Below are 21,316 nucleotides of genomic sequence, written 5' to 3' on the forward strand. Positions count from 1 at the left end.
ACAAAAATATTTTGGGAAAATTTGGAGAAAAGAGCAAAGCTAATAATAATGGCAAATATCTGTTGGATTTCTGCTCAGGAAATGGACTGGTTATTACTAACACTATGTTCCAACACAAAAATGTGCACAAATTCACATGGAGAGAGAGAAGAGGCTAGGAATAAGAAAAGTCTCATTGACTATGTTATTGTTGATAGTGATGTTTTCTCCCTGGTGCAGGACACCAGAGTGTACAGAGGATTTGAAATTGGAAGTGATCACTATTTAGTCTTGAACATGATAAAATTGAATTTCATATTGAAAGGAATAACATGTAAGAAAGTTTTAAAGCGAATAAAAGTTGAGCAGCTCTCAGATGTGAGCTGTAGACTAAAATACACAAATATTATTGAAGGAAAAATGAAAGAGTTTGAGAACAGGAATCAAACCTTGGAGATTCAGTGGCAAACTCTGAAGAAAACATTGATTGATTCTGCCAAAGAGGCATGTGGTGAGGTTGTGTGCAAGGATAAAAAAATCAGAACTCCCTGGTGGACACAGGAAGTTAAAGAGGCAGTGAAGGAAAAGAAGAAAGCATATCAAAAGTTCCTGGCAAATAAGTCAGCTTTTACTCTTACAGAATACAGAGACAAATGTAAGAAAGCTACAGTGTGTAAAACTAGCTAAACAAAAGTCATGGGAGGACTTTGGCAAGAATATAGAAAATAAATATCAAGAAGGTGGCAAAATATTCTGGAGGTTGTTGAAGAAGCTTAGGAATGGAGGAAACAGTGCTGTAAAAGGAGTTAGAGATGATAAAGGTGACATGAAAACAGGAGAAAAAGATATCCTTGAAGTATGGAGTAATTACTTTGAAAAACTGCTAAATGAAACAAGCAGTGATGACAGCACAGTGATAAAAAACACTGACCAAGCATGCAGTCAGGAATACATATCCATACTTGAAGTAGAAAAAACCATCAAAGGCTTGAAATGTGGAAAGGCAGCTGGAATAGATGATATTCGACCAGAAATGCTGAAGTATGGTGGTATAAGAGTCTTACAGTGGCTGCACTGCATAGTTTAGAAAGCCTGCACAGAGGGACGAATTCCCGATGATTGGAGTAGAGCTCTCATAGTACCCATATATAAAAAGGGAAATAAAACTGAATGTGAGAATTACAGAGGCATTTCCCTACTGAGTGTTCCTGGCAAGATCTATGCAAGTATACTTGAGAAACGGTTGAGAAGAATTGTGGAAGAAAAGCTTGGTGAAGAACAAGCTGGATTCAGGCCAAATAGAGGCTGTCAGGATCAGATCTTCACTTTACGACAAATAGTCGAGAAAGCATGGGAATACAACAAAGATCTGTATTTAAGTTTTGTCGATTTGGAAAAGGCAATGATAAGGTGCCAAGAGAGAAGCTATTCAATACGCTGCAGTTATATGGTGTCAATGGGACATTATATCAAGCAATACTTAGTCTTTATTTGAGTTGTAAGTCAGCAGTTAAAATTGAAGGAAGTACAGGAAGATGGTTTAATGTTAAATCTGGTGTGAGAAAAGGATGTACATTATCCACTCTGTTATTCATTATCTATATGGATCACATTATGAAGGAATGTGGTATTAAACCTGATATCAAAATTGGAGATGTTAATGTCAGCTCTTTGCTTTATGCGGATGATGTTATACTTCTAAATAAATCCGCTACAAGTTTGCAAGATTCTCTGACTAAATTGAATAGCTGTTGTAACAGATATGGTATGAAGGTCAGCAATAAAAAGACAAAGACAATGAAAATAGGCAGAATCATTGAAAATGTCAACTGTGTTGTGAATGGAGAACCTGTGGAACAAGTAAAACATTTCAGCTACTTAGGCATGATTTTTACTGAAGATGGTAAATTAAATATAGAAATGGACAACAGAATCAGCAAAGCTGGTATGGTGGGAAGTCAATTGAATAAATTCATATGGTATAAGAAAGAAATTAGTCGGAACACTAAATTAGCTGTATACAAGATAGTGTTCAAACCAGTTTTAACTTATGGATCTGAGAGCTGGGTCAGAAGTAAAACACTTGACCAAAGACTAGAGACCGCAGATATGAGAGTCTTGAGAAAGATTAGAGGCATGAACAGATGACATTAATGGCAATATCATATTAAAAATGAGGATATTAGGAAAGAACTTGACATTGTCAGCATCCAGGAATGCGTTAGCAGAGCTAATATCAAGTGGTATGGTCACTTAAATAGAATGGGAGAGGAAAGATTAGCAAAACAAGTGTTCTCTGCCAGGTTGGCAGGAAAACGACCCAGAGGAAGACCAAGATATAGGTGGATTGATACGGTACAAAGTGCCTTAGACGATAGAAATATAAGATCTGATAATGTTGGAGTCTTAACAAGTAACAGACTGATTTGGAGGAAAATTGTAGATAGGAAGTTAGTAATGATGTAATTTTTTCATGTAGTACTGTCATATCCTGTACACCCCTTGAGGGTACATGGCAGGAATTTGATGATGAAGAATCTGTAATAACATAAAAGCAATTTTAATTATGTATTACTATTATAACTTGCTGTATATTGCATGAGAGTACACACACACACATCAGGAAATTATGATAATGATGACATCTGCATACATGAAGAACCAAACTGAATATCTAATATTGATGAGGTTTAAAGGCATTTTTTCTGCCTTATATAATCCATACAGATGAAAAATATAAATATCAGACTCTTACTACTGCAAACACCAATATAACAAACTCACTCACTATAAAGTACCACTGAAGGCTGAATAAATTCCAAATAAATACTTATAAGTATTTATAGTGGATGTGGCATTTGCACACCATGGCGCTTGGCCGCACGAGGGAAGACTTGGTATCGAGTCTAGTCGGCGACTAGAGGAAATTTTTCTAAGCCTTTTTTCGACCGGTTCCCGAGTTAGTCGATCTCTGGCACGGGCAAGCGGGTTTTTCCTCCCAGAAACTCAAGAAATTTTATATAAGTATGTTAGGGACCACGAGATGGCGGCATTGAGCCGTCTCTCTTCACTGTGTACCACTTAATTAGTGATAGCTTGGGCCATCTATCTCTGATTGGTACCAGTGGAGATTGAACTGCCCACTCAGTCTCCAAAAGTTAGATAGGGCTAAATGGCCTCGCCTACTCCCGTATATGGGAATAAAAAGGCATTAGCTGATTTTTTTTTTTTTTTTTACTTATAATTCTCACATTCAGTTTTATTTCCCTTTTTATATATGAGTACTATGAGAGCTCTACTCCAATCATTGAGAATTCGTCCCTCTGTCCAGGCATTCTGAACTATGCAATGCAGCCACTGTAACAGACTGATTTGGAAGAAAATTGTAGATAGGAAGTTAGTAATAATGTAATTTTTTTCATGTAGTACTATCATATCCTGTACACCCCTTGAGGGTACATGACAGGAATTTGATTATGATGATATTTATAAGTACAATTCTATTCTAAAAGAAATTCACTATGATTCAAATATCCCTATGGTAATAACTGATGGAATAATGTTCCATCTACACCATATAAATACAGCATTTTGGACATCTTGTATCTTTGCATCCTATCACATGCTTTCACTTAATGCAAAACTCCAGTAGTTGTCCTCGTTATATTTTCATGATTGCTCGATTATTTGTCTTAAAGTAAAATTTGATCTTTAGAAGACTTATTTGGACAGAACTTTCCTCCTCTTCAAATTTCTCTTCTACAATTTTTTTGGCCCTTCTCAATTATCCATGCATAAATCTTGCCTGGAATGTAGTAGGGAAAGTAATCCGTAATTCTCACATCTGTTTTATTTTCCCTTTTTTTTTTTTTTTAACAGATGGGTGCTACATCATCTAGAATTCAACTGTCTGACCAGGCTTTCTGAATTATGAAGTGCATTCACTCAGTGAGTAATTATTTTGAGTTGGACAGATATAAGAACAGAGGTTAATGAACTGAAGAGGGTTATAATATTAAGATATTTTAATGTGAATGCAGCCATGGGATTGGATGAGATAACAGCCCATGTTTTACAAGAAAGTGCAAGAGAAATGGCTGATAGTAGAGTACACTGCGAGGGATAGATTTTAGGTAGGAGATGACTTTCATCCCCTGGTGTGAGACTACCACTCCACTTATTGTAGGCCTGAAGTGGTTTGAAAAAGTTTTATGTTTGGTCTCTAGAGCATGGTTTCTGGACTATGAAAAAAAAAAATAATAAATGAAAAGTACAAAAAATATATAAAATCAATCAATAAATAAATAAATATATATAAGTGGATATTAGATCCAGCATTATTTCAATGCCAAATGTAGACACTATGAAAGTTTTGTAAAAATAAGATTGACCAAAGAACTTACAGGAATGCACTCACTGGCATTCACGAGTTGCCGTAGTGATAAGGTTTCACTGGCCTGACAGCTGTTTCAAACTGGTTGTTTCTCCTCAGAGACCACGCAGAAACCTTAAGAGAGCAAATACTCTTGTTCAGTACTAAGGAACTTGAAATGTCGGAGAGGCGTATTTTTCATAAGCGAACTCTCGGTTGATGTGTAAAAGTATTTACAAAAATAAAGAGCCGAAAGGCTTCAGTTAGGTGATGCAAAATTATAAAAGTGAATATTAGATCCAGCATTATTTCAAAGATGAATGTAGAAACTATAAAAGTTCCTTAGTACTGAATGAGAGTTTCTGCTCTCTTAAGGTTTCTGCCTGGTCTCTGAGGAGAACCTACCAGTTTGAAATAGCTGTCAGGCCAGTGAAACCTCATCAAAATGGACTAATAAAAAGCAAATATACAGACACTTGGGCAGCTATGTTTTCTAAATAGTCCAAGCGGAGGCAACTCGTGAATGCCTGTGAGTGCATTCCCGTAGGCTCTCTGGTCAACTTATTTTTTACAAAACAATCATAGTTTCTATATTCAGCAATGAAATAATGCTGGATCTAATATCCACTTTACTTATATAACTTTTCATTGCTGAACTGAAGCCTTTTGGCTCTTTATTTTAGTAAATAAATAAATAAATAAATAAATAAATATATATATATATAAATACATATATCATATACATATATAAATACATAAATACAATCCAACTACAGTGAGTGCATTCCCGTAGGCTCTCTGGTCAACTTATTTTTACAAAACATTCATAGTTTCTATATTCAGCAATGAAGTAATGCTGGATCTAATATCCACTTTACTTATATAACTTTGCATTACTGAACTGAAGCCTTTTGGCTCTTTATTTTAGTAAATATGTGTGTGTGTGTGTGTGTGTGTGTGTGTTAAAAATACCAAGCAATTTTAAACCTGGTTTAAAATTGCTTGGTATTTTTAACATTTATTATACCCAAGGTAAAATACTTTCTACATATATATATATCCTTAATCCAACTATAGTACAAATGTACCATAGTTCACAAATAAACCTTTCATAGAGAGATAGATACACAAAAAATCAGGAATGAGAGAACAGAACTGGGTCTGTGTGTGTGTGTGGGGGGGGGGGGTATTACTAAATATAGCAAAAAAAACGGCCACTAGCAAAAGTAGAAGTTCAGAACAGTTGAGTAAGGCAGTGGATCTACCACTGCCTGATTTATGAGGTATGAAATGGCAAATGCCATGTTTGGTCTCCAGAGCAGGGGGCTTCTGGTTTGTCACACCCTCTTGTCCATGCTGTGTGAGATACCTTTCAAAGTCATGACAAACATACTTAGAGCCCATAACCTCTTCCATTTCAAGGGTACATCAGTTAAAATGGTGGTACCAGAGGCTAGTTTGCATGTATGTGTGTTTACACACACACACACACACACACACACACACACACACACACACATACAAACTTCAGCCATAAAGAGAACATCTTTAGAATTTAAAACAGCTAAATTCACATTATGTGTAGTAATTTGCAACATCTGACATGTTTCTCTTTAATTTGCCAATACTCCATTTTTTTTTCCAGCATGTTCCAGTGTTGCTAACCAATTTCTTCTGGCAAGAAAAGTTTGTTCATTTCACATTCTAATCTATCAAATATCAATGCAACTGAGTTTTGGAGAGGAATTATGTAAACAAATGCCTCTGCTGATTTTTATCTATGAATCTCATATAATGGACAAGTTTCTCCTTATTTGAACATCTGTAGAGGTAACTAGAAGAAGACTCACTGCTGGAGTATGTGATTGCCTTAACTAATTTTTAGTTAATGAAATCAGCAATGACTGACAAATTCTTTACATTTCATGTCATTTTGGCAATGTTCTGCTAGTGAGCCTATGAAGTTTTTGAAGTCAGTAAATGATTTATTGAATTTAGCTTTATAATAGGCTATATTAAAAAGGCACTTCAGGTGTTCAAATATTTTAAAATCCATGAGCTAGAGGTATTACCTGGGTGATTTTTGCCAAGGTAATGTCACAGTGTTTTTTGAGAAAATTGAATGTCTCATGAAACCTAAATGTCTCCACTTTAAAAGGGCCTCAAAATTCTTGTAGTAATCTATAGAGTTTCTGTCAACAGCCTCAAGATATTTTTATACATTACAGAATGCAACTGTGTCTTCGTAGCACATCCCCCACTTGAATTTCTTGAGTCATTTGTCTTGGAAAGCACGTCTTAATTATTTTTTTAGTTGACACAACAGAACTGTTTTCTCTAGTGTATTTAATATTTTCTGGTTTCTTACCTTCACCTTCAATTTTGTACCATTTTACAATTCTAAAAAGTATAGTTTGCATTTCCTTTAATTTGTTGTGAGCAATGAAGGGTGAATTTATATGAATTATCCATAAAAATAAGACAAATAATGAAATTTAAGAAAAGAATAGAAAATTGTCAACACTAGCAACACAGCTAGACTAACTTTTCACAACGTCATATCAATAACTTGATTTGGTCTCTGGCTAGTCTTTACAAGAGAATTATATTTTTTAAATAACACTATTAAAAAGCCTTTTCATTATGTAAAATATTCAAATATATAATTAAACTAAACTAGTTCATGTTGTGAATTGTGAAAATAAGTTTATGCCAATACAATATTACTTACCTATTTAAGAGAATGTAAGGAGACTAATAGGAATATATCATTTTATTCTGTATTACAGTTGGCAGTGATACAAATGAAAATTGCCATTCTTAAATTAATTTTTTTTTATTTAATGACATCTGATTTTTATAAGAATGGCAATGACTTGGAAGTTATACAACCCAGTTTATTATTATTATTATTACGGGCAACTCCAGGGAGTCATTAGACTCATCGAGGGAGGCCCCAAATCATATTCATCACAACTATTTGACATTCATACAGTATCTATCATACCTCGTCTTAAACTCATTCACTGTCACAGCATCCACCACAGACTCAGGGAGCGCATTCCACTCATTCACTACTCTAAAAGTAAAGAACCCAGCTCTAACACCTTTACTAACCACACTTTTGCCCAGTTTCCATGGATGTCCCCTAGTCCTCCCAAAACCAGCCCTGTTCTCAAAAATATCTTCTGAATTAATTTTATAGAAACCCTTCAGTAATTTGAATGTCTCAATCATATCTCCCCTCCTCCGCCTATCAACCAATTTTTGCAACCCACAAATCCTCAACCTGTTCTCATACGGTTCATTCCACAGACCTGCTATCATCTTGGTCACTCGCCTCTGGATCCTCTCCACCTCCTCCCCATCAAGAAGAAACCTAGGTGACCAAATCTGAGCACAGTAATCTAGATGGGGTCTTATCAAGGCTCGATAGAGAGGAACAATAACCTGTTTGTCTCTGCTTGTCAACGTATTCTTCAGCAACCAAGTGATTTGATGAGCTGTTTTGGTCACTTTTGCAATGTGTCCCCTAAATTTCAATTCCTTATCTATCAACACTCCTAAATCTCCTGCCTCATCAATTTCCTGGAGCAGGGTTCCACCAATGCAGTAAACTGCCGCCAATCTTTTCACCCCAAAATGCATAACCTTACATTTTGCCACATTAAACTGACATCCATTCTCCTTAGCCCAGACCTCCAATCTATCCAAATCATCCTGCAAAATTTTGACGTCATCTGCATTCACTATTGCCCTACCCAACTTCGCATCATCCGCAAACAAATGAACTGTTCCTCTCAGATCATTTCCTATATCATTTATGAACAAATTAAACAGCAGTGGTCCAAGAACAGATCCTTGTGGCACACCACTAGTCACAGGCCGTCTTGTGGACTCTACTCCCGAGTAAACCACTCTCTGATATCTCTCCGTCAACCACCCTCCTATCCATCTCACCAACCCTATGTCCATTCCCATATGCTGCAATTTACTGATTAGAATTCCATGTGGAATCCTGTCAAAGGCCTTGGCAAGGTCCAGTAGAATCACCGTAAACCCATTACCCTTATCCAGTTCAGCCGTCACTGTGTTATAATACGTGAGCAAGTTACTGAGGCATGACCTACCCTTCACAAAACCATGCTGTCCCCGATACAGTATCCCATTTTCTTCTATCCAATCTTGTATTTTCCTCTTGACTATTTTCTCTAAGACCTTGACAATGATTCCTGATATGCTAATCGGTAGGTAATTTACAACAGCAGTCTTGGAATCACCTTTATGCAGTGGAACTATTTTCCCCTCTTTCCACCCGCTCGGGACTAACCCAGACCCGAGACTCAAATTAAACAAAATGGTAAAGGGTACTGACAATTCTTTAGCTGCTTCTCGTACAACACGAGCTGGTATACCATCCAATCCCACAGATGTATTGACAGTGAGGTTATGCAATAGACTACTCACCTCCACTTCATTAACCACAATTCCCGTATAATCTACTGGTTTATTCGTTTCTGCAATGTCACCACCTGGATGATATACTTTTGCAAAGTGCTCACTCAGTAACTCAACTATCTCAACTGATTCAGTTACCTCCCTACCATCGGCATTCTTTAAAATCAATCTGCCATGTACATTTTTCCTTTTACTTGCTACATATCTAAAAAACTGTTTAGGATTCTCTTTAGCCTGAATGGCCAATGTTCTTTCGTAATCCTTTTTTGCTTTTCTTACCACACTCGTCACCCTTCTGGCCTGCGCTTTATACCGTTCATGTGCCTGCCGGTCACCCTTCTCCTTAAATTCCCTTCATAGTTGTTTCTTTTTTTGCAACTCAAGCTTAATGGTGTTATTCATCCATTTAACCCCTACTTGATTTATTATTCGGACTCTAGGTATACAGTCAGCCATTGCTTCATGCAAGCACTTCTTAACTACCTCCCATGCACTATCAACTTCTAGTCCTTGCAGTTGTACATGCCATGGCACTGAACCAATCAAACTCCTAAGCTTGTCATACTTTCCAGCCCGATAATTCCACATGTACCCTGTCTTAATTGAAAATTCTACACCTTTAGCCACCTCCCAAGTTAAGACCCTATGATCACTCTCACCGATTGGTGGCAATGTGGTCATATTTGTTACAGCCAAATCCTCAGATGTAATTACTAGGTCAAGCACTCTCTGACCCCTAGTATTTTCCATTACATGCTGTCGCAGATAGTTATCCCTTAATAACTGCATAAAATCCAGTTCCTTCCTCCCGTGTGTCCTCTCCTCACTCCAATCAATGCGACCATAGTTGAAATCTCCCATAATAATCACCCTCCTTCCACCCATTTCTTCTATTTGCTTGTGCATACTGTCACCACCATCTTTTCCATCACCTGGTCTATAGCAGCACCCAATTGTATATTTAGTTCTGCTAGCCACAATCTCACACCAAATGGCCTCAAATGTGCTCTTTTGTCTATCCTGCAATTCAACTTCTATTCTCCTTGGCTGGAGCTCATCAGCTATCATCAACAATACTCCTCCCCCCATTTTATTCTCTCTATCATTCCTGAACACACTATACCCATCACATTCAATCCCACTAGTTATATCATCTACAGTCAGCCATGTTTCACTAATACCTATAACCTGTGGTCTGGAAGTGCCAACCATGGCCAAAAAACTCTTCCTTCTTGTTCCTAATACTCCTAGCATTAGTGTACATGAATTTAAGACCCCCATTAGCCCCAACCCTACCTTGATGCCTTATATTAACTATCCCACTCAGATTTGTTGTCCTTATTTGCTCTGGCATATTATATTCATTCTTACATTCAACTGCCTCCATAAGGACTGTATCTCTACTCCCCCCCCCCCCCAACAAATCTAGTTTCCCTGAATTTGCACATCCACTACATTCAGCAACACTTTCTCAAGTCTTCTTACACCATAACCATTCAAATGCAAGCCATCCATCTTATATAGATCCTTTCGCCCATCAAACTCACTCCACACATCCACAAATTCCACACCACTCGTCATACATAACCCACGCATAAAGTCATTTGCAATTATAGCCCTCCTTTAAAACATTTCACTGTCATACCGTGGCAAAAGACTAATCATTCTAACTCTCTCACTCTTTTCTTTTGCTACCTCAAACAATTCATTCAGGTCTTCTATCATTTCCATTTTATCTCCTTTCAAGTCATTCGTACCTGCCACAACAATCATTTCTTTCACCCTTTCCTTTTGCTCTCTAATAGACGCAGTTACGTCCTTTATGGTCGCACCAGGTTGGTACGATTTTGTCAAATGCTCTACTAACACACCTCGTACTAACGAGTCTCCATACAGCACTCCATCCTTCATTTTGTTCATGTTCATATTCATACGTCTATTTTTCCTGTCATACCTTTTATTATTGGTTGGTTCATTCAGTCTACTTTTGTTCATGCACTCTAGCTGCTGTTTTGCTCTTTCTATCGCACTATTCAACAACGCGATCTCACTCAATGCATCTATCTCATCTTTTTTGTTCTCTGAGAAACCATTTATACTATCATTCACACTTTCACAATTTTCATGTACAACCTTGCCGTTTCTTGTCATATCCCTATTTCCTGCATTCTGAAGGTTGACAAAAATATCACACTCACGATCCGAAATACACTTCAATTCCACATTCTCCCTACATTTTCTACACACATTCAATCCTTTATTATCATCTAACCACACTCCGACTGCACTCCGCAAAGCGTACATTTCACAGCTAGTCAAATGAAGAAGTTAAATTATTAAATTAACTGAATAAGATAGTATCACCTGGATGAAAATAAAACTTCTTTATTACATTCACTGTAGACTGCAATAATCAAATAACTCTAAAGTAAAATGGAATTTAAAACATCTCAAAATAATGAGATGTTTTAAAATGGAAAAAAAAATTATATGAAGAAATTAAAGCAATATATTTTGAATGCATATGGACAGAGGTGAAAATCACTTGCCACTTTTCTCTGAGAACTCGTCTGTGGTGAGTGTATTTCTGGAACCCTGATCTAAACCATGGGGCAAACAAGCCACCTGAATAGTGTAGGCAGACTGTTGATTTGTGTGTAGTGGTAGTGAGTGCAATGTCTTATACAGAAATTGAATGTGGTAGAGGAAGCCCCATTGCAATCCATCTAACTGTTTGTATATTCATTTTTATGAAAAATAACTTGAATATATAGTGAATTTAAATAATTCAAATAGGTTGAGGTGGGAGGTTAATAAGATCAAGGATCTCTTTAGTACACTGGTAGCAAAGTAATATCAAAGCTGATCATGAGGCTTGAATTTTTTAGAATAAGATTTTTTTTTTTTTATTGAAGTTGTGAAGTGAACAGAATTTTTAATGAAGGAAGGAAAGTCATTCATGATAGTAAGGGGAAGTGATTTTGGTTAACTGTTCGCTAAATTTATAAGTTGGGCTGTTTATGTATGGCCAGGCAGAACATGATCCATATATCTCAACACACAGGATTAAATAGAAAAAAACAACACAGAGGTCACTACAGATTCAAAGACTATGGTTGCTGAACATAGTCTTTGAAATCTGTATCAAGAAATCAGCAAAGAAACACTACCCCTAAATTCAACAAGTATGGCTGCATTAATCTGCCAAAGATCTGGGAAAGAGTTATTTTATGGTGACATCTAGCTTGACCTCATTGAATTAATCTCTTAACCAGTTCCTTTTCATAACAGATCACGATTTCCTTTCCAGTTACTACCTGATCTGCTTCTACAATTACTTGGTTGAGTGTTTTGTTTTATAACAATATGTGCTCTAAAGATGCTGGTTAGAAATCCAGCAAACCACAGCAACTTAACAATTGTTTATTTTTGTAGTTCAGATGATATTTATACTGAAGCAGTGCAAAGAGATATAGATGAGTTGAAAATGTTTAAGATATTAAGAAATCTCTTGTGAATACAGCCATGGAACTGAATGACACCATCCATGTTTTAACACATCATCTTGCCTAACTGACCAGGCTGTTTAAATTAAGTCTGAGAACTAGGATATTACCAAATGAAATGGAAAGTGGAACAAAAACTGTCCCATTTTATAAAGGAAGCATTTTGTAGGATATATAGACTAGCATACATACTGGCCAATGAATTAGAAACTTATTTTACATATAGGTATGTGACTGCAATACTGATCCCTGCAATCCCTGCACATAGTTCAGTGAAATATGGGTCAGGAATGGCGTTCATCAAATGCTTCAGTTAATTGCTGCACACAGGAAGTTCTGTGTACATACGAGCCTTCTCAGATGATGGTAATCTCGTTCCTGACAGGCATTTGCCTCTTAGACAAACAATGTGGGTTATTTTTCCACTGATTAAACACCTTGGATATCTCACTTTTTTAGAAACAAGTCAGCTATGCTGTTTTCAAAATCATAAGACAGGGATGCATCTTGTCCCCTCTTCTTTTTAATTGTTTTCTGGAATATTATGTCATAGATGAAGCTCTTCAAGAATATAACACTGGAATAGTAGTTGGCGAACTAAGAATAAACAACTTACATTTTGCAGACGATATCTATCTTCTGGCAGAAAGTGAAGAAGAATTACAAGAGATAACCAGCCGCATTTTTGGAATATTAAAAAAATATGGATTATACATAAACCTGCAAAAAACAAAAACAATGATAACCTCAAAATCAGACATTGAACCCTTAAAGATACAAATCGACAATAAACAAATTGAGAATGTAAACAAGTTCATTTATCTAGGAAGCATGCTGAGTCAAGATGGTCGCTCCAAAACTGACATTAAATACCGAATTGCTAAGGCAACTGTGGCCCTACAAAAGTTAAAACCACTGTGGAGAAATAACAGAATAGCAATCACAACCAGACTAAGACTAATTGACACTTTGGTAAATTCTATCCTCTTGTATAGTTGTGAGGCCTGCACTTTATTGAGGGAAGATGAGTGAGAAGAGACTCCTGTCTTTTGAAATGGAAACTTACAGAAGACTCTCGAGAATTCCCTATACTATTCATGAAACCAATGAAAATGTTCGTAAACTGAAAAATTTAATAGATGGGGAAAAAGAGGGAAAATATTCTGATAGTCATCAGAAGAAGACAAATGAAATGGTTCGGACATGTGAAGAAGGCTAATGGCATACCAAAGCAAACACTAGAAGGAATCGTTCCAGGATTAGGGGCTGACCTAGATTAAAATGAACTGACAATATCAAAAAATGGACAAATTCCTCCCTTTCTCAACTGACATCAAGAACAAGAGACCGAGATGATTGGAGGAGGATAACAAAGAACATCATCTACCAGCCCAAATGAATGACCCAACGATCCATTTGCTATGGGAGAGAAGAAGAATACTTCTATACAAGCTCTAGTTCATCTTGAAAAGTCATTCAACTTTTCATACATATTCTTATTAATACAATATTCATTTTTATTTTACAAAAAGAACTTATTCCCTCTTTCAAATTTAATACATACTCTTGTATCCTGAACCACTGTGAAGTTATGTTAAGTTCTGAATGAAACTGAAGCTGTATTAATTTACATTTTCTTAAGAACTTAACATGCATCTTACATTTTGGCATATACTGATATATCAGGCAGATAAAATTGCTTGTAAATTACAAGAAACGTTAATAATTTAAGAATCCTTTTATTTGTCCATAGTGTTGTAATGTATTTACTGTGAATAGTCCATTGTTTAAACTTTGCTAAATTTGTATAAATACTTGTATATTGCGGAGAGAAGGCTAATTGGATTATGTACCGATAGCCAGGAGCAAAACACGTACGCCAAAGTACACGTGCACTGTGGAAGGAGAGCATCCCCCCCACCACCACCACCGAAGAGCATGCTAGGGGAGATTGTGACGCTAGGTGCTGGGAGATGCAAGGTGACATGAGCAAAGAAGGAGAAATTTAATGAAGTAGTAAGGAAGTGTTGGCGTGGAATTTAAAAAGCGAAGCAGCGCCAGCTCAGAGAGTTTTGGCTGGCTTTTTCTTTAGTCATCCTCTTTGCTTGTCGATGTTCGTCCTCGTTCCTTGGAGGGATCGTCGAAGCAGAGATCGTAGGAGAATGCCAAGAAGTCCTTGGGAAATCACCGGTTAAGTATTTGCCCAGCAGAGCTGAGTTCCTGATTGCCGCAGAGACAGCTAAGCCTTGCCGAGCCAGATGATCAGTGAACAGTGAGCACGTGTCTTCATCACTGGAGATATATCCAGTCCAGACCATTCAGTGGGGTAATGCAGATCAAGCAGAACGAAAAGTGGACTTTGAGGTGATGTTGTATCATGATATGTATGATGTTCTAATGGTTTCCCCAGCAAGTGGTAAATTAGAAACTTTAATCTGTTTAGTGAATGTATAAAGAAAGAAAGACTGTGATTATTAGTTGGACATTAAGTTTAAATGATTGTGAATTTTATGCAAGGACTTTAGAGATATAGTTTAAGAGAGCGTAACTCTGAGACATGAATGAAGAAATTAGGTAAAATTAATGTCTATGAATGAATAACCTTTCGTATTGTGAAGTTTTAGCTTATGATTTATCTTTGATAGAATGTTTAACTAAACTGATACTTATATATGCTAAGATAGAGTAAGAAGGGTTAGATAATTATGTTTTTCATCGAAATTGATATTGAAGCTAGCATGTGCAAAAGTTATTCATGATATGTAATCTGATTAGAGTGTAAATAAATGTTTTCTTTAGATTCAATAGTTGACTTGCCTGATTTCATTTTCTATTGCACCGCTCATAAATAATCAAACCACGGTGGGAGGTAATTTATAAGGGAGGCTACGACTGCAAACTAAGTTAGAGATAGATGAGATTTGAACTACTTCATATAGTTTAAGAAATTAGGGCTAGCGTGCTATGCTAAGTTCTGGTTCTTTGATTTTTCATTGGTCAAAATTCTAGGATTCAGTGTGGCACAGCATAATATAAATTTTCCCTGAATCCGAAGAGAGAACCAGTCATTGTCTATTGGGAATCTCTTTGTCTTTTACTCATGTGCAATATCCTCAAAGTTGTTAACGGACCAAAGTAAATGTAGAGACTGCATAAATTAAAGAGTTAATGAGGTATAATTAAGGTTATAACAGAAAGTGTTGAATTAAGGAATTATTAACAATATAGACATGAAGTAAACATTATAAGCAAAGTAAATTATTTTAGGAAAAGTGACGACATAACATTACTGCTCATAGTTATCACTATGAACAGTAACACAGTCAAGAACACTTTTTTTTTTATTCTTTTCTGTTCTCTCCACATGAATTATGCATGCCTTAATGTTGGAACATGGAGTTCATAATTTTATTATCAGCATAGTTCTTTTCTGCAAGATATTTCTGATTGTCTGGTATTCATTTCCAACTTTGCTGTTTAGATCACCAACAAGAATCAGTTTTTGCCTTTATGTTAGGTAGCTGTCTTTTCTAATGAATCAAAATATTCTTCATTATCTGAACCTTCATGGCTATAGACACAAAACAAATCTTCGTGTAACTTTTTAGTATGAAATATGCAACATAATGTTACTTTAAATTACCTGCCATCAATTTTATCTTCAAATTTGTTGTTTCAGTTCTGTGAGTAACTCATATAACTCAAATCAATTAAAATGGATTACTTCCAGTTTTAGATATCTTCATCTTACTCAAATAAAAAGGATATAACTTCTAATAGTATACAAAAAGCATTTCATTCTCAAATCACAAAACAAAAAAGTAGAATAAACTCATTTAAAACAGGTTCCAAAATCGACACTATAAAGCTTTAACAGCATATTTTAAAATTAAACCTAAACCCATGACTGGTCGTTACTAACACAATGTTCCAACATAAAAATGTGAACAAATTCAAATGGAGCGAAGAGGCAAGGAATAAGAAAAGTCTCATTGACTATGTTATTGTTGATAGTGATGTTTTCTCACTGGTGCAGGACACTACAGTGTACAAAGGATTTGAAATTGGAAGTGATCATTTAGTCTACAGCAGGATAAAATTGAATTTCATATTGAAAAGAAGAACATGTAAGAAAATTTTAAAGCAAATAAAAGTTGAGCAGCTCTCAACTGTGAACTGTAGACTAAAATACACAAACATTATTCAAGAAAAAATGAGTTTGAAGACAGGAACAAAACCTTGGAGATTCAGTGGCAAATCCTAAAGAAAACATTGATTGATTCAGCCAGAGAAGCATGTGTTGAGGTTGTCTGCATGGATAGAAAAATCAGAACTCCATTGTGTACAAATGGGGTTAACGAGGAAGTGAACGAAAAGAAGAAAGCATATCAAAAGTTCCTGGCAAATACGTCAGCTTGTGCTTTTTAAGAATACAGAGACAAACATAAGAAAGCTAAACACAGTAAAACTAGCTAAACAAAAGTCATGGGAAGACTTTGGTAAAAAAAAGAAAACAAATATCAAGAAGATAGCAACATATTCTGGAGGCTGTTTAAAAAGCTTAGAAACAGAGGAAACAGAGGTGTAAAAGGAATTAGAGATGATAAAGACGACATGAAACTGGTGAAAAAGATATTCTTGATGCAGTAAGTAATTACTTCGAAAAATTGTTGAACAAAACAATCAGTAGACAGCACAGTGGTTAAAAACATTCAATAGGAATGCAATCAGAAATACATATCTATACTTGAAGTATAAAAAGCCAACAAAAGCCAGAAATGTGCAAAGACAGCTGGAGTAGATGATATCCTACCAGAAATACTCAAGTATGGAGGTATAAAAGTCTTACAGTGGCTGAACTGCATAGCTCAGAAGGTCTGGACAGAGGAATTCAAGATGACTGGAGTACAGCTCTCATAGTACCCATATATAAAAAGGGAAATAAAACTGAATGTTAGAATTACAAAGGTATTTGCCTAATGAGTGTTCCTGGTAAGATTTGTTCCAGTATACTCGAGAAGGATTGTGTAAGGAAGCTTGATGAAGAACAAGTTGGATTTAGGCCAAATAGAGGCTGTGAGGATCAGATTTTCACTTTACAACAAATATCTGAGAAATCATGGGAATATACCAAAGATCTATATTTAAGTTTTGTAGATCTGGAAAAGGCATATGATAAGTTGCCAAGAAAAAAAGCTATTAAAAACATTACAATTGTATGATGTCAATGGGGCATTATATCAAGCAATACTTAGTCTTTACTTGAGTTGTAAGTCAGCAGTTAGAATTGAAGGAAGTACGGGAAGGTGGTTTAATGTTAAATCTGGTGTCAGACAAGTATGTACATTATCTCCTCTGTTATTCGTTATATATATGGATCACATTATGAAAGAAAGTGTTATTAATCCAGATATGAGAATTGGAGACTTCTAAATAAATCCAGAACAAGTCTGCAAGATTCCCTGACTAAATTGAATGATTGTTGTAATAGATTTAGTATGAAAGTCAGCAATAACAAGTCAAAGACAATGAAAATAGACAGAAACCTATAGAATGAGTAAAACGTTCCAGATACTTAGGCACAATTTCTAGTGAAGATGGTACATTAAATATGGAAATAGACAACCGAATCAACAAAGCTAGTATGGTAGGAAGTCAAATGAATAAATTTATATGGAATAAGAAAGAGTTAGTCAAAACACTAAATTAGCTGTATACAAGACAGTATTCAAACCAATTTTAACTTATGAATCTGAGAGTACTGAGAAAGATTAGAGGCATGAATAGATGGCATCAATGACAATATCATTAAAAATGAGGATATTAGGAAAGAACTTGACATTCTTAGCATCCAGGAATGTTAGCAGAGCTAATCTCAGAAGATATCGTCACAAACAGAATGGGAAAGGAAAGATTAACAAAACAAGTGTTCTTTGCCAGGTTGGCAGGAAAAAGACCTAGGTAACAGATTGATTTGGAGGAAAATAGTAGATAGGAAGTTAGTAATGATGCAAGTTTTTCATGTGGTACTATTGTTAAATTGTGAATGAAGCTATGTTATGTAATTTATTATTTTTCATTCACATTTAACATGGCTTATTAAATATTAATCATGGTTCATATAAATTTATTTATTATTCCTTAAATAAGAATTACTAATTAAATATTTATTCAAAATCTGACCTGCTATTAACTTATAAAATAATAATATGTTTAGAATTTCGCATAACTAAATATATATGGTGTAACGTAAAGTGTTAATTTATATTTAACTGTATACGTAATCAAAAAGTTAAAGAAGTAGCTTAAATATTCTGTTGTTTTTATTTGTGAAATATTTAATGTTATGTAATCACTCATGAATAATAATAGACCATACATTACATTAGCGAAATGTTTACGTTTAGTCTGTTGTCATGGAGACGCACGCGTAAACAACCACGAGTGGAGGAGAGCGTGGCGTTCGAACGTAAGGTGGGAGTGAAGGTCATATATATCTATATATAGAGAAAAAAAAAAAGAGGAGGGAAGGTCATAGATAAGAGAGATATAGAGAAGAATTATTATTAAGAAGGAGGAGAGAGTTTTGCGGAACCAAGATTATAAAATCCTCAGGGCAGAAATTTATGAGTATAGTGTTCGGAAGTGAACCTATAAGTAGTGAAACATAAAGTTTAATGTTATAAGCGAAAACTGCTGTTGTTATGAAGAAAGGTTGATGCCGTAATCAGATAAAAGGAAACTGGACAGTCAATGCGAAAATTCTGATTAGTTCCAGTTAATCTGGATTACGATTAAATTCTATGTTGCCCTAGGAAAAGGTTATATTGATTACTTGGAGAAAAGTGAACAGGAAAAGATATTAGTACCTAATTACTGTTGTTTGGAATAGTGAAGTGCAACTTACAGTAATACAGTTTAAACTATGGAGAATATTTGTTATGTGTGTTCCGCTAATGTTAATTAAGTTAATTCATAAGTGCTCTCTCAATAATTTGATGTATTGAAGAATTTGTCTGGTAAGAGTAGTTGTATAAGTTTCTCTATTCTAGCATTAACTGTAATATACCTCCGATGCTCAAGGTCCGGGAATATATTTGCTTGGAATATAGCTTACGTAGTTTATTGCCTGCTGTGAATATAAACATTGAGCTGAAAGATTTGTGAAGACTGAATAAAATGTGAAATTGTTATATTAACTTGAGATAAGAAGATTTGTGTTTTTGGGACTGTGAATAGTATATTAAAGTTAGAACATTGAATTAGCATCAGTGACCTAAGAAGAAGTGTTAAGTTAATTGTATAGTTCCATTTTAAAATAGAGTTCTTGTATTTGTTAACCATATCATATATTAAATGTTTTATTTTGTTGATCTAAATATTGTGTTTGCCTGAATTCCTTATTATTGCACCGTTCATAAACATTCGAATCTTGCGGGAACCCCAAGTAAAAATGATAATAGATGATTCGGCCTAATGAGATGACTGTTAACTTAATTTAGAACTGATCCTACTATTTATATAGACTAATCTAAGAATAGGGTGGAGCAGTATAAATATAAATTTCCCTACTTTTGGATCGGTGATCATTTCGTAATTAGTTGTATTATTCATAAAAGTGACTTGAAACTAAATAGATTTAGAACACGACAGAAAGAAGACGTCACGACACTATCTTATCCTGTACATGCCTTTCGGGTACATATCACAATTTGATGATGACCTAAAACCATAATGAATTTTATATTACACTGAAATTCTTTTTAAAACATTTTATTAATGACTATCACTCTTCGAGTGCTAATATCCAGTATTTGTTTAACAACTCTTATCACAATATTCATCCTTATACCCTTTTTTAAGCACTTTAATTTTCCTTATTTTCAAACTGTTTTCATCCCTTGTTGTTGTGTTGGATTGTGATAGAGTGGAATTTTAGGAACTCCTATCTTATCACAATCTAACATGCATTTCCAAACAAAAAAGGAATATAAATACAGGTGATTGCCTCTGAGTATAAAATTATTGCTATGTAAATATATCAAGCAAATTTTACTATGAGAAATTTGTGTATTTAGTACCATTCACAAATGAGTTAAAATCAATAATGGAAGTGTAAACCTTTAGCAGAATTTTATAAAGTAACATGTATTAATAGATATAGAATGTTAGCACAAATTCAACACGGGAGGGGGGGGGGGGGGGGAAGTGAAGTCCAAAGGTAACGGAGCAGTGACACGAGGGAGCGGCTCGCCTCAAGCAAACAGCGTGACGTCAGCGTACGTGTGATAGCAGAGAAGGCTGGACGCTGTGATGTAAGACCACGTGTGTGGGTTGGCTGGACATTGCAAAATACGAGAAAAAAGAGGGAAATATAAGGGTCATGCACCCCTGAAAAAAGGCTTTTTGTTCCTGGATCTCATAGTGTTCATCTCTCGTGGTGGTGAAAGGTGGAAGTGCCTCTATACTCTAGGATTCCGATAAAGGCAGCAGCAGAACTCGGCGGTCGTATCACCGTGGAAGAAATAAGCCCGGCAGTCCATAGAAAGCCAGATTGAACCACGTGGACATTAAGGAGAGGCAGATTCCAGTAGATCATTGACGCGATATAGAACCAAAGGGCAGATAAGTAGACTTTATTTGTATTTCACTGAATGTGAATGAGAGATTTGTGCCATGCCGATAAAGCAGAAAGGGGAACATTAATGATATTGAATAAGATTGTGTTGCTATTGTTTAGAGAGGGTTGCCTTTAATCTTACTGTCTATCACTGTGATAAAGTTCCTTAATATGTTGTAAGAAGTTACGAATCTAGAGTGAGGAATTGCTAATTTATAAAGGGATTGTAAAATATATAAATGCTATCTTGTGTGGTTTGACAGAACTACTGAGAAATAGAAAGATTGTGATAATCATGCATGATTAAGGTATTTAAGAGTATAAATAAGATTCTTACTTTAGAGAATTACAGCATAATCAGTTATAAGTATATTTGTAGTA

At 35.4% G+C, this 21,316-nt stretch overlaps 1 protein-coding gene across 1 annotated transcript in view; it reads right to left on the reverse strand.

Annotated features, from left to right (window-relative positions):
• Positions 1–21,316, reverse strand: part of LOC150101696 (uncharacterized) — a 208,981-nt gene that overhangs the window by 101,483 nt on the left and 86,182 nt on the right. The gene's annotated exons all lie outside the window — the stretch shown is intronic.

This window comes from Typopeltis vanoorti, chromosome 11 (genome assembly GCF_054136105.1).
Source record: "Typopeltis vanoorti isolate ZY-2024b chromosome 11, IOZ_Tvanoo_1.0, whole genome shotgun sequence".
NCBI lineage: Eukaryota > Metazoa > Arthropoda > Arachnida > Uropygi > Thelyphonidae > Typopeltis > Typopeltis vanoorti.